Genomic DNA, 15,237 nt, shown 5'->3' with positions numbered 1-15,237 from the left:
GTCACCCCTGCCCTCTGGTCCTGTCCACTCGTCTATTTCCACCTGCGGTGCCTTCGCCCTCAACATTTCCGACATGCCATCAGAGCAGCGCAAAGACCCATGGATCTCATCGCTTATTGAGTTCCTGTCTAGCCAGTCGCCAGCACCGATCTCGGACGCTTCGCCGCCAAGCCGCGCACTTCATCATTCGGGATGACCTGCTGTACCGCCGCAACTACACTTCGAGCGGCCGCAAGTGGCTGCTTCTTATAACCCGACACCTCCGCTCCGACATCTGCGCCACGTTCCACGATGACCCACAATGCGGCCACACTGGTGTATTAAAGACATACTCTCGCCTCCAGCTTCGGTACTACTGGCGCGGTATGTACCGTTTCGGTCGCCAGTATGTCCGGTCACGCCACATATGCCAACGACGCAAGACGCCACCTCAACATTCCACCAGTGCCTTGCAACCTTTACCATGCCCCGCGCGCGCTTTTCGACCGCGTCGGCATTGACCTATACGGTCCGCTTCCCACCACTCCAAGCGGCAACCGCTGGGTTATTGTTGCTATTGACCACCTCACGCGGTACGCTGAAACTTCAGCCCTAGCATCTGCCACAGCAAAAGACGTCGCCAGTTTTATCCTACAAAACCTGATTTTACGCCACGGAGCACCTCGAGAATTACTGAGCGACCGAGGTCGCGCTTTCCTCTCTGACGTCCTTTCAGCATTGCTAAAGGAGTGTTCAATCATTCACTGCACTACCACAGCATATCATCCTCAAACTAATGGGATGACAGAACGTTTCAACCGCACCCTTGGCGACATGTTAGCCATGTATGCTTCATCTGACCACTCGAATTGGGATCGCATTCTACCTTTCGTCATCTACGCTTACAATACCGTCACGCAAAGCACCACTGGGTTCTCCCCTTTCTTTCTCCTTTACGGGCACGAACCTTCATCCACTATGGACACGATTCTACCTTACCGGCCAGATGCCTCGGAGTGGACGACTGTTTCTAGAGCGATGCTTACGCCGAAGAATGTCGCCAGCTCGCTCGTTCGTTCACATCCCAGGACCAGTGTCGCCAAAAGCTTCGCCACGATTCATCCACTACGGCTACGTACTTTGCGCCTGGCTCGCTGGTCTGGTTGTGGGTGCCCTCTACTCCTCCAGGCCTTTCCTCCAAGCTGCTCTCCAAGTACCACGGTCCTTATAGGGTACTGAAACAAACATCCGCGGTCAACTACCTCATCGAGCCAATCGAAACGCCTTCCGACCAGCGTCGTCGGGGCCAGGAAATTGTCTACGTCTCCAGGCTCAAGCAGTGCCATGACCCCCCTGTGTTCTCCTGTCCTTAGGTCGCCAGGGTGGCTACTCTTTCGGTGGGGAGTGATTGTACTAAAGGCACTGCGCAGTGGGCATGGTGCTGGTGTGCTGGTGCAAAAGAAGAAACGACGAGGAGTGCTTGCTTCCAGTTACGATATAGCGACGACCTGTTTAGGCCTAGCCCTACAACCTAGAACTAGTGCTGCTAGGCGAACACCCCCGTTGCACTTTCATCGTTTTATATGAGTTTTTCCCTAGACGTGCCGGCACTGCGGAGTGAGGTCGTGTGTGTATGTGTTCATGCCGTGCGCCGTCTGCAAGTTTTCCTCGTGCTCCTTGATTTCTGCTGCTGACTTTGTTGCCATTTTTTCGCAACAGTAACATAGTAAATGGTGTTCTAGTCGCGAGCACATTATTGAACCTGTGAGACTGACCCCGAAATGCATAACTTAATGCTGCGTCTAAAAGTACGTCGGACGTACGCGAATCCTAGAAACTAAAGGTAAGTCTAAAAGAGTCTCGCGCTGGCGGCACTCGTGCTGAGTCGGTCATGCCGGATTAAGCATTTCTCGCCGCCTTACGGCGCTCTACCTTCACAACAACATCACTGATTTTCCAGGGGCATCAACAGGGGCCGTAGTAGAGACCGGACCTGCTTTCCTGGAGCAGTATCTTCGCTCGTGCCATGATTCTCGTATGTTGCTCTCCGTGAGCTTTCAAACGCATTTTAATGGTCCCCTTTTATTTAAATGAACGTCCTTGTGTAAAAACACGCGCAAAATTCGGTAGGTAGCAACATACAAAAAGCCTGGCACGAGCGAAGAAACTGCTCCAGGAGAGCCTGCCCGCTGTCTAGTAGTACCGCCCCTACTGCTCCCCGGGAAAATCAGGGATGTTATTTTGAAGGCAGAGCACCGTAAGGCGCGAGAAAGGTATCATCCAACAGGAATTACTCAAGACAAGCGCCGCAGGCGCGAGAATGTCTGTCCGACCTACCTTTACACACAGCGTTAAAGTTATCCGATTCGTCGTCACTTTCACAGGTTCAATGATCACCTTGCGATTATAACACAATTTCCTATGTTACCGATGCGACAAAAAAGGCGCAGTTTGCCCAAAAGCTGAAGCAGCGATTGCGATAGCAAATTAGTATACCGCTATACGAAGTAAGGATAATAGTATTATTGGCTGTATAAACATCGAATCATTAACTTACTAACCGAAATAAGGAGCATTGCATCAGCGTGCACACGCAAACATGAACACATCATATTCGATAATCGCGGACACGCTGTCAAAACGCTGCGGCCCTATAACGTAAAACTATTCCAATATGTTTTTATTCCAATCTCCTGACGTCTAACTTGCGTAACCGCCGACCCAAGCACCGCGCCGTCACCCGCAGGGTTGTCTGAACAGACCAATCAAGCGCTATCCTCGTTCATAGGGGGTCGCTTTTGTTCATAGGTGGCCGCTTTTAGGAGTGCTTGAAAAACGAATAACATTGCCTACACTGAGCGGCCTGTCTTGTCTAATTGGCTGACAAGAGGCGAGGAGCACGCTCAAGTGGACACGGATTCAATACGGCCGAGCCACTGCACTGAAAGTCGGTAACCGGATGAAGAAAGTGGTGCCGGTGTCTGCGATTGGTCCGCTTTCCCTTACTTAGCTTGCATTGTCTGGTCGAAAATCGCGGCGGCATGCAACCGAAGCTTAAGAATGACGCTAAAACGGATTCTCAACAAAGAAGAGTTGGCAGAGTGATGTTGTAAACGTATCAAAAGTGGTCGAAAACGTTACACGGCCACGCAAGAAGCATTATTATACGCAAATAAACCATGCTTTCCGGCAGGTGCGAGCAGCCAACGCATGAGCGATCGGCGGTAGCCATCTTTTATTTATTTCGCAACGTGGCAGCCTGCGGCTATTCAGAAGAAAAATCAGTTTTGTTCGGCATATTAATGCATCTTTATTGCGTACACGTCATTTTGACGAGGTGAGTTCTTGCGGTTTTGTGACGCCCCGTGGCAGGCAGTGGATGCAGCCCGAAAAGTTTTGACCAATAGGCGGGGGGCTAATGGCGAAAAGGCGTCGAATCAGAAATAACTGTTTTTCATTTTTCGGTCAAATCATGCATAATCAGCATGTACACGTCATATCAGACAGGGAGCTATCGCGGTTTTCCTGACAGACAGGTGAAGTGGGGGTGGTCCAAAAATGTTTTTGACCAATCGCGGAGGGCTGATTTCAGAATTGTAATACAAAAGTTTGGAATAGATTTACGTTATGGCGCCCCTGGTGTGAGCAAGCGCGGCAACAGCAGTTAGCGGCGTGACCTTCGCGCGGTCTATCGCTTCAACACAAGAGTCGTGAGAACACAACGCTCACAAAAGTATGAGCCGTCTGCACATTCCTTTAAAGATACGGTACGCCTTACCGCGCGTGACCTTGCAAAGTACGCACTTGTTGGCGGAGTCGAAGCCGCGATCAAGTGCGTATCCTCCACATACTACGTATTACCGCTTTCCTCCATATATGACACGCGGGATTGAGCCACGATCGTCAGTTCCCTTTGCACCCAGTCGCGGAATACGCAGTTGCTGCCGAAGCCCTACACCACCCCGCTCTCTCCCTGCTATCTCTCCATGGCCTTTCGCACGACGGAAGTCTGCGCATTTGCTCTCCGCATTCTCCTTCGTGCACGCAAGATTGAGTAGCGATCGTCGGCTACCTTTGCGTGCTTTCACTCGCACATACAGCATACGGCGCGCGGCGACGATGTTACTGCACTTCGACTTGGTACGGAAAATCACGGCGACGGCGACGGTAAGTATAGGCCTGGAGCGTGCCTATAATTCATATCGCAATAAAACGCAATAAACACACCACCAACATCCAAAGAGCACGAGAAAAGCTTATGGATGACGCACGGCTTCCACACACACATGACCTCACACCACAATGCCGGAACGCCTGGGGACAAACGCATATGAAGCGATCAAAGGTACTTCTCCGTAGTACCTAGACGAAGTCAGATATTCAAGGAGCAGAAGCGCCCAGATTTTCTCCCTTGCGTTTGTTTCAACTTGCGCCTGCGCACAAACGTCGGGCGATTGCTGAAATGACTGTCACGTGGCAAATGCTCCTCTGCGGAACGGGAGCGGGTGAAAGCGCGTCAGACGCCGCGGCTCTCTGCGCAAGCGCGACGCGGTTGCGTAGCCACGCGTGACGTCGGCGCACTTGCCGCCGGTTGTGCGCAACTATTGCCCAGCTCACTGCCACCGGCGCGGCGTAGCCAGTTTCGACAAACGTGATGCTGTACGCTGAAAACTCTAGAGTATATCGAGTGCTTTTAAAAAGTTGCAGAAAATAGCGCCTATACTTCTTCCCAATCTCTCTCTCTTTCTCTCTCTCTTTCTCTCTCTCTAACGAGCGAAAGTGCGCCCCCTCTCTGCTACTTGCCCCTCCTCGGCAATTTTTCAGGCAAGAATAGGAGAACACCAAAATTAAATTTTGACCGTTCTTACCGCGCATGCATGACGAGCAGTACATGGGAAAGAGAAATATTGGGACTTTTAGTTCTCGAGATCCGCCTTCGCCTAATTCATCATCATCATCATAATCAGCAGCAGCAGCCTGGTTACGCCCACTGCAGGGCAATGGCATCTCCCATATATTTCCAACAACCCCGGTCTTTTACTAAGTGTGGCCATGTCGTCCCTGCAAACTTCTTAATGTCATCCGCTCACCTAACTTTCTGCAGCCCCCTGCTACGCTTCCCTTCCCTTGGAATCCGGTTCCGTTACCCTTAATGACCATCGGTTATCCTCCCTCCTCATTACATATCCTGTCCATGCCCCCCCCCCCATTTCTTTTTCTTGATTTCAACTAAGATGTCATTAACTCGCGTTTGTTCCCTCACCCAACCTGCTCTTTTCTTATCCCTTAACGTTACACCCATCATTCTTCTTTCCATAGCTCGTTGAGTCGTCCTCAATTTAAGTAGAATCCTCTTCGTAAGCCTCCATCCAGGTTTATGCCCCGTAGGTGACTACTGGTAAGACACAGCTGTTATACACGTTTCTCATGAGGGATGATGGCGACCTGCTGTTCACGATCTGAGAATGCCTGCCATGCGCACCCCAGCCCATTCTTATTCTTCTGATTATTTCCGTCTCATTATCCGCATCCGCGGTCACTACCTGCCCTAAGTAGATGTATTCCCTTACCACTTCCAGTGCCTCGCTACCTATCGTAAACTGTTGTTCTCTTCCGAGACTGTTAAACATTACTTTAGTTTTCTGTAGATTAATTTTTAGACCCACTCTTCTGCTTTGCCTCTCCAGCTCAGTGAGCATGCATTGTAATTAGTCCCCTGAGTTACTAAGCAAGGCAATATCATCAGCAAATCGCAATCGCAATCGCCTAATTATTTCTGGGCAAGAAGTTGTTTACTCAGTTCTTCCCTAGCCCAGCCGGCAGCACATAATCTCGGAAGGCGAGGATACATGAAAAAGAAGACGCCATTGTGAGGGTTTCTAGGTCTGCTCGTGTTTTATCCCTGCGCTGCCTAGACGGGAGCTTTGTATTTTTACCTATCAGCCGTGGCACTTCTAATTGAGGACTCGCTAAATGACGTATATATATATATATATATATATATATATATATATATATATATATATATATATATATATATATATATATATATATATATAATTGAAATATATATTGTGAAATTTTCCACAACTCCGACAAACCACAACATTACAGCGGCAGATTTGGGACGAGATTTTTTTCCTAAGTTTATCTGCAATTGGCACGCCCCTGCTCCTTCACCTGCTTATGATTCTGAGTAATTTGTCGTTATTTATGTGACAGGTTCAAATCAGCGATATTCCATACATGAGAAACCTAAGAAATGAAAAGAGAAGAAGAAATTGCTGGCTCTCTCGCAATCGTGAGCAGATGTAAGCATGAACTGCAACCGCCAAAGAAGATTTGGTTAGAGATGATACTAGACACAATATTAAAATGGGTGTAGTGCATGTTCCCAACAGCATACCCCACCACACTCCCCCACACCACGCCGCACCACACCTCGCCATAGTGTGCACTGGTCCCTACGAACGCTTCCCAGCTAGAAGAATAAAACCGGCTGAAGGCCGCACGACAGGCAGCGAAAGACGCCAGGGAGACAGAGCACATTACCTGGCTAGAAGAAAAATGAATTGTCTGTAGTTCCACGTGCCAGTGCAATGAAGTGATTTTGAGGCACGCCGTAGCGACTCCGCATGACTCCAGATTAATTTTGACCGCCAAGGGATCTTTAACGTAGCCCGAATGCACAGGACACTGGCGTTTTTGCATTTCGCCTCCATCGAAATGTAGCCGGCGCCGCCGGGATTTGATCCCTCAACCTCGTGCTTAGCCGCCAAACATCATAACAGCTAAGCCGCCGCGGCAAGCAGAAGCACCTGAAGGAGACGCCACGCAGCGTGGCGCCATATCCCGAGGTGACAAAAAAAACGCGCCACGGAACTGGGGGGCCACTGGCGCTCAGCGCTCACCGCCGAAAGATTACAACTGAGCGTATAGTGCCCTGTATCTGCGTTTTGAACGTCGCCATTAAAAATGACAAATAAAACTTCAGCGCACTAGAATTCACAGCTTGAGTGATATTGTGGACAAACATTATGAAGAACTCGGAAGGAATATTTTTGTAACTTGTTTGGGCAGTAACTAGCCTATGTAATGCAGTCCTGTACAAAAGGTTGGGGGCCAGAGACCATCTTATTTTGTTTTGTCTGGGTGCCCGCATCATCTGGTCATGGCAACTTGCCCGGATAACGGCTCTGGCTTTTGGCTCAAGGTCACTTGAAGGTCGCCGAGAAAGGGAGCTAAAAGCATTCCGTGCTTGAAAAAGACAAAATGAAAAAATATGCAGATCCTACGCACCATGGAAATCAATGTAATTGTCTGCTGTTTGTGTTCATTCATAATATTTGGCCGTGACATATTGACAGCGCACGACAGTCGTGACGTGATGTGAAATGCTACCTTGCCTGCTCCGCTTGTGTTTGTTCTTGCTCCGTTCGACACTTTACGCGAGCCTTCGTCTCCTCGGCACTAAGTGCACGCTTCTGCGCCGTTCTTGTTTTTGCGTTGTAGCTCCCAGAACTGCCTCCTCTCTCTCTCTCTCTGTCTCTCTCTCTTTACTTCCTCGCTAACATTCTCCTCACCTCCTCCTTCTACTCTCGCTGCTGTTGCGGGTGAGCATGGAGACAGTCGCAGCAGCTCCTGCACTGCATTTGTGGGGTGGTCAGGCCTAATTACGTTGTGCAGAGGGCATTGTGCAGATGCGACGCGGCGTAAATGTTGACACGAGCTTCTCGGGTGGTGTTTCCTTTGTGCGACACTCCTGTCATGTGCTAGCGCGATGGCCCCCGCGTCGCAGAAAAGCCTGTGTCGACGCCGCGCGCGTCGCTTGGCAAATAATCATGCTGAACCACAACCGCGCAGACCTTCCACTTGGCGCAAACCTTGTCTTACATCATTTACGAAGTTGTTCCTTGGAATTTTGAAAATGACAGCTCACCAACAAATGGCATGAAACAAAACACCGACTTTTATGTTTTTGTGACATCGCCACGCCTCGAACATGTCGCGACGCGACCGGCGTTAGCAGCGTGCAATACCACTGCAGCAGCAGCTGCAGCAGCTGCAGCAGCAGCAGCAACGGGAAGTCGAAGAAAGGGGCAGAGGAAGCTTCGCTTGAAGAAGCGCACGCTCACAGCTTCCAGCTTGTCCTTTGTCCCATTCTCTCGGCGTGTTGCAGCTACATATGAACGCGACTGCTTTCAGAGTGAACAATTGGCATTTCAACGCCATAGCAATAGGGAGCAATAAGTGCTTTCTTTATGGAGGACTACGGTGGCTATAGCGGCTCCACAGCCACCGTAGTCCTCCATAAAGAAAGCAACAAAATCCCAATAAAGAAAAGCGTCAGGCAGGGGAGATACGATCTCTCCAATGCTATTCTCAGCGTGTTTACAGGAGGTATTCAGAGACCTGGAGAGGGAAGAATTGTGGACAAGAGTTAATGGAGAATACCTTAGTAACTTGCGATTTGCTGATGATATTGCTTTGCTTAGTAACTCAGGGGACCAATTGCAATGCATGCTCACTGACCTGGAGAGGCAAAGCAGAAGAGTGGGTCTGAAAATTAATCTACAGAAAACTAAAGTAATGTTTAACAGTCTCGGAAGAGAACAGCAATTTACAATACGTAGCGAGGCACTGGGAGTGGTAAGGGAGTACATCTAATTAAGGCAGGTAGTGACGGCGGAGCAGGATCGTGAACCGGAAATAATCATAACAATAAGAATGGGCTGGGGTGCGTTTGGCAGGCATTCTCAGATCATGAACAGCAGGTTGCCATTATCCCTCAAGAGAAAAGCGTATAATAGCTGTGTCTTACCAGTGCTCACCTACGGGCCAGAAACCTGGAAGCTTGCGAAAAGGGTTCTACATAAATCGAGGACGACGCAACGAGCTATGGAAAGAAGAATGATGGGTGTAACGTTAAGGGATAAGAAAAGAGCAGATTGGGTGAGGGAACAAACGCGAGTTAATGATATCTTGTTGAAATCAAGAAAAAGAAATGGGCATGGGCAGGACATGCAGTGAGGAGGGAAGATAACCGATGGTCATTAAGGGTTACGGACTGGATTCCAAGGGAAGGGAAGCGTAACAGGGGGCGGCAGAAAGTTAGGTGGGTGGATAAGATTAAGAAGTTTGCAGGGACGACATGGCCACAAGTAGTACATCACCGGGGTTGTTGGAGAAGTATGGGAGAGGCCTTTGCCCTGCAGTGGGCGTAACCAGGCTGATGATGATGATGATGATGATGATGATGATGATGATGATGATGATGATGATGATGATGATGATGATGATGATGATGATGATGATGATGATGATGAATAAGGAGCCAGTGTCGCAGAAAACCTGGCGTCGGCATCCCGCGTGTGTAGAAAAAGTTTATTCAACGAGAGACGATACGAACACTGAGTCACAGTCACGGCCCATTTCCACCAGGACGATCACATATACAAAGTACGAAGTACTGTATGCATGGCACCCTTTCAAAGAAGTGTCCGAGTCTTCACTGAGTAACACATAACCACATCGACCCACGCAACACACAGTTACACAAAAACTAATTGTCACGTTATATAAGGTGATGCTGATATATACAGTGTACAAAATGGTCCCCGCGTTGGCGCTGGACGTCACTGCGGCAAAAGGAATCAGGAGTTAACTTCCGAACCACACGGAGCCAACCACTTCTCTACTACCAAGGTTGCTCATACCTTGTCTTTCATTCCTCACAAAGTTGTTTCTCGGAATTTTAAGAACGGCAGCCCACATACAAGTGTAATGGAAGAGACACCGACAGCGCATGTCCTTCATGTTACCTCTTCTCAGACTGAAATATTAAAAGTGCGCAACTATAACGGAAGATCGACCGAAGCAAGAGGCCCCCTTTCTACCGTAAAGCTCTCCTACGTGCATAGCGTTCGCAGCCAGCGTTTCCCGGTAAACATTACGGTTACATGAGCTGCAGTTGCCGGGAAGCATTACAAACAGTAAAGGGTCATTGAACGCTATCGCGTTCCGCTCTCAAAGGTGAAACTTAACGTCCTTCAATTTTTTATACTGCAGCAGTGCTTCGCCTACTTTAGTCTCGTCCCGTTTTCCACAGCTGTTACATGTTTCCTTTAGCATATTAAATTTTCTAAGGAAACGCAACGCCAACATGCAAATTACAAAAGTAAGTACTGCGACAGCTACAGGGAGACACAATGACAATATAAGGTAGAATATATGCGCACATGAGTACTTTTCCACTGTCCATATGAATAGCAAATAAGCCGAAAGCGAGCCATTGAAGTCATTGCTCCACGTTTTACTTGCAGTGATCCCATTTTCGACTTACTGAATACTATAAAACGTTTCTATGGAACACTGTTTCTTACATTTTATTAATGGGCTAGGTAAAATCTTATGGATCGTATATTATGTTTAAATTAAGTAAGATTCCTGTGGCTAGAAGGCAAGCCGAATTTAGCCAACATATAGTGCTTGCAATGTGCAATGTCCAAGTGAAAAAAAAAGAAAACCCGCAGTTTCACACAAGACGCGGAGCATCAACTGCGAAAGCACATTATTAGACAGCTATATGAAGTAACGAATGTAGTATTATCGGCGGTTTAAAGTGTAAAACATTATCTTACTAACTAAATTAACAAGACATAGTTTCAGCTTTGCGCAGACGAATATGAACACATATCTCACTAGATGACCACGCGCACTCGCTGTCAGAACCCTGGTGTAAGAAACTACGGCAGCAGCAGCGAGCGAGTTGACATTCGTGCTGCGCCCCTTTTCAACGTGAGCTGAGAAGCTAGAACACAGTACAAACGAAACCAAAAGCCCTTGGCACGCCCAGAGTCTGCACCGACCGCAGATCGCTTTAAATATAGTGCCCTCGCTGGCGCACGCCGCCACGCTCATCCGTCGCTGAAGTAGAACGCCATTTTCTCGCGTCTCCAGGTGCGTTGCGCGCGATGGAAGACAATGCGCTTCCTCCCCACGTCCCTCCCTTGCGATCACGATATCGAGCCATCTTCCTCGACTCACCGTGGCACGCTTTCACTCGCACCCAGAGCATGCGTTGCGCGGTCAAGATGTCATCGCACGTGGACTTTATACCGAACATCACGGCGACACCGACGGCGGAAAGGTACCGGGAAGTATCCATCTCGCGTTCGAAATTCCACAGGTGCTGATGAAAAGTTTTTCGTTTATTTTAAAAGTTAGGCGATTGTTCTCACAATGAATGACATGCGGTCCACAATCCGATATTGTAAACAGTTCCGCACACGTAGAGCTGAAGCTGGAAGCGCTTCTAGTGTTATTTTACCTTAATAACAGAAAATAAACGACTGAAAAGTGTAACTATCAGGGATTATATCAAACTCCTGAGTTGCACGCTTTTTCCGCCTCACCATGCGGAGAGCGTGAATTGAGTGAAATCGTGGCTTGATAAGGATTCTCTCTTTGTACTGGCCGCACAGTGAGAGGTAAACCGTCACTTGGTCGTGGTAACTTCTTATGCACAGGTGCGCTGCGAGCTCTTCAGCAGTTTAGTTTGTATTCAAGTGAAAATGGGTGGAACTGGTTGCCCTGCTGAAATTGTCAGTGTAAGGTTCTGACATGAAGCCCATTAAGCAGCACTCAGATAACAAGATTCAAATGTTGCATTATGATTTCTGTTTCGGTTTATAATTTTAATAACTGCCCGTTTTATTTACTTCGAGTCATTAAAATGTAAACAACTATGGTAAACTAAATATCGAAAAAAACTTGTATTTTTAGGCAATATCGAACGATTTTTTCAGAAGTCTGCATTTCACTAAGCTGCATGCGGTAAGTGCACCGCCAAAAATATTCACTCAGAAAGTCAGCTGGGAGTTGTCCAGTGTGCGTAAGAATTGTGCCACTTGCTCATTTCCATACTGCTTGGTGTCATTATCAATGTTATGAAACTTGATTCGACCAGCCTTTGTTCTTATTTCCGCAGGTTTATTAAATAGTTCGTCCAGCTTCTCTGTCCACTGACTCACCTGCTTCGAAAGGACACTCCTTACATATGGCCGACTCAGTGCGAGACTGCGTTTGATCAGATGAAGTTATGACTAGGATCCGAGATTCTATGGGGTCCCGGGCGGAAAAACTCTGCCATAAGAATTTATAGTGAAATAGCCAACAACAAAAGCAAACACATATCGCCACTTGCGTCGGAGCTCAGTTTAACGGCCGCCTGTGTGTAAAACGGTGCTCCGTGAATGTATGACGTAGTGCGTGACGCAGTGAGCGCCGGATAAGGCAACCAAGGGTAATATTTGGTACCGTTTCGCTCTACCGTTGCTATGGGAATGCCGCGCGTGACCCGTACGCCTGAATAGCAGCGTATCTACAAGGAGCGACAGCGAGGGCAGCGACGCGAGAGTGACCGTCGACGTCGTGCCAACCCGGCGGCCCGACAAGAGGAGCGTGCCCACAATGTGGTGCATAAGCAACTAGCAAGAGCCGACGACGCACATCGCGACGCCGAGAATGCCGTGAAAAGACGTCGATGCCACGAGGGCATGGTGCCGGGATTCGACGGCGCCTACGCAAGGTTCCAAACGTACTTTCTCGATCGCAACTTCGCATCAAGCTGCCGAGTATGTGATCGCCTGTGGTTCAATAACGACCTCTCGTAAATCAACGACACACGGTTGAAAGAGCGACGGGACAAGGCGGCAGATGTGCTGACGCGATGCTTCCCCGGCGAGAATGTTGGAGAGTTTCGAGTCGGTGGTGCGTGTAAGAAGGCGCTGATAAAGGGTAACGTGCCTCAATTCAGTACAATGCTTGCAGAGAAGCACTGCTAAAGGGTGCGGTTCCACGTAACTCGACGATGAACGGTTACGTGTAGCCGCATGTGTCGGCGCATCTTCCGAAGCTCAATGCACATCGAATAAGCTTCGCTGGTCACACACCTCCACAGAGTCGAATGGCTCATGAATTTTCTTTCGCTCGCCTCTGGGTCACTTCTCCGCCATTTTGATCAGGAGGCGTTCAGCGAACTGCATACTGATGCGAGTGGTTTGGGTGTTGGTGCTGCGCTTGTTCGGTTTCGTGACGGACGCGAACACGTCCTTGTGCACGCAAGTCGTACTTTGACGAAAGCAGAGAGAAATTATACAGCCACGGAACTGGAATGTCTTGCTGTTGTTTTTGCCATCCTTAGGTTCAGACCGCATTTGTATGTCCGCCATTTCAAGATTATTACCGACCATTATTCTCTCTGCTGGCTCTCTGGACTGCGTGACCCAACTGGGCGGTTGGCTCGGTGGGCCTTGCAGCTTCAAGAATATGACTTTTCCGTTGCTTACCCAAGCGGTCGGTGTTACACAGATGCCGACAGCTTATCTTGTCTACCCTCTCAGAGCAGGCGCGGTTTGATGCTGTTATTTTTATTAATTTACATGCCTCAAAAGAAAAAAAAATGTTCCTCTCTGAGCAAGGGCTCTGATGATGATGATTTCGACGACTGCTTCCCTACAATCTCATCAGACTTTCCTGACTTCGCAGTCTTGAAGAACGTACAACAATGCGACCCTCCACTAAAGCTGATTATTGATGCGACCCACAGATCTGAACTGGCTATATCATTTTTGATTCGCGACGGTAAGCTTTAACACAAGAATTATTCTAACAATGCTGCTCTACTGCTGCTCGTCGTCCCAAAATGCCGGCGCCTTCAGGTACTTCGGGCCATGCGCGACTACCTTACATCCGGGCACCTTGGATTCGCTCGAAAGCTCCACCGCCTCCTACAACGTTTATGTTGGCCTTAACCGTGGAACAAAAAACAAGCACTAAGTCGCCAGCTGTGATGTCTGCCAACGCCACAAACAACCGTCTACGGCTCCTGCAGGAACTCTGCAGCCGGTTAGACTACCGCCTTCAACTTGTGAGAAAGTGGGTATAGATTTGCTGGGTCCCTTCTCCTAGTCTTCCACTGGTTGCCGCTGTATAATAGTGTGCGTGTATTATTTAACACGTTATACAGAAACAACGGTACTTGTCTCAGCTACAGCAGCCAATGTTTCAGAGTTTTTTTTCTACATTCCATTATCCTCCGCCAAGAAGCTCCTCGTTCGGTGATAATTGATTGCGGTCGACAGGTGGGAGAACAGTTACAACGCCTTTGTGCAACTCAATATCACTATTCCACGCCTTACCATTCGCAAACCAACGGTATGACTGAGGGCATCAATCGTACCTTCGTCACCATGCTTTCAATGTGTGTCTCAGTGGATAATAAGAACTGAGATGCTGTATTACCGTTCACCACCTATGCCTTCAAACAACCAAACATGAATTCACCAATGCGCAATTTTCTTTCTCCTCCACCTTCTCCATCCTCAAAGATTTCTCGACGTCATAATGCCTTTTTCACCTAACGAAGATGCTTCTGCCGCGCAGATATTGTGTCGTGCCGAAGACGCTAGTTGACTTGCACGGCTCCGAATCCTATCGTCGCATGCTCACTCATGCTAACACCCGCTACGACGCACATTTGACCGTCAGATTCACCATCTGTTATTTCGTGTGGCTGTGGAGACCGGTTCGGAAAGGGGTCCCCCTTGGAAAAGCTTCTTTCTAAGTATTCGGGCTCGTTCGTCGTTCTCAACTGCTTGAGTGAAGTGACGTATGTCATGTCATAACCGTCGTTCACGCAACGCGCAAGTTGTGCACGTCGCACGATTGAAACCACACCATCAACGCGCACTCTGGCTCGATCGGTGGGCTTCGTCTGGCCCGGAGGAAAATGTAACGCCGTACCGGAAGAGCGTGGAAGAGAAAGGAGAGGCGGCGCGAGGTTGTTGGGTGATCCGCTGCTTCGGACCGTCCCATGACCCATGTACCCTTTTCACTGTAAATAAATCGATTATACATCCGTAACAGTCAGTACACAAATCTTTCAATAGCTAGTATGACCAATGCGACTGAAAAGCCAGTGTTTTTATACGTTTTATTGTAAGTTAAGGAACATCATACAGCACCACAAAAAAAATAGGTCATGTTCTTTTTTCAAAATATTATCTCACCGAAAGCCTTAAACTTGCATTTCTTTATCATCTTCCAAGAATCGAAACACCCGACTATATTCTACGTACGTCCGTGGATATACGCTAAGTTTACACGTCATTCGACCGACAAAGTTAGTTCTACACGAGTCAACCGCTTATTTTAGAGCTTGCATTTACATGTATATCGAGCACGCTTTGTGCTCAC

General features: G+C 48.4%; 1 protein-coding gene across 4 annotated transcripts in view; it reads right to left on the bottom strand.

Moving 5' to 3' along the window:
* Nucleotides 1–15,237, bottom strand: part of LOC142564331 (uncharacterized) — a 258,021-nt gene that overhangs the window by 106,581 nt on the left and 136,203 nt on the right. The window lies entirely within an intron of this gene.

The sequence above is a fragment of the Dermacentor variabilis genome, chromosome 11 (assembly GCF_050947875.1).
Source record: "Dermacentor variabilis isolate Ectoservices chromosome 11, ASM5094787v1, whole genome shotgun sequence".
Lineage (NCBI taxonomy): Eukaryota > Metazoa > Arthropoda > Arachnida > Ixodida > Ixodidae > Dermacentor > Dermacentor variabilis.
Note: the sequence above shows the minus strand (reverse complement) of the source record. Positions and strands in the feature narration are given on the sequence as shown.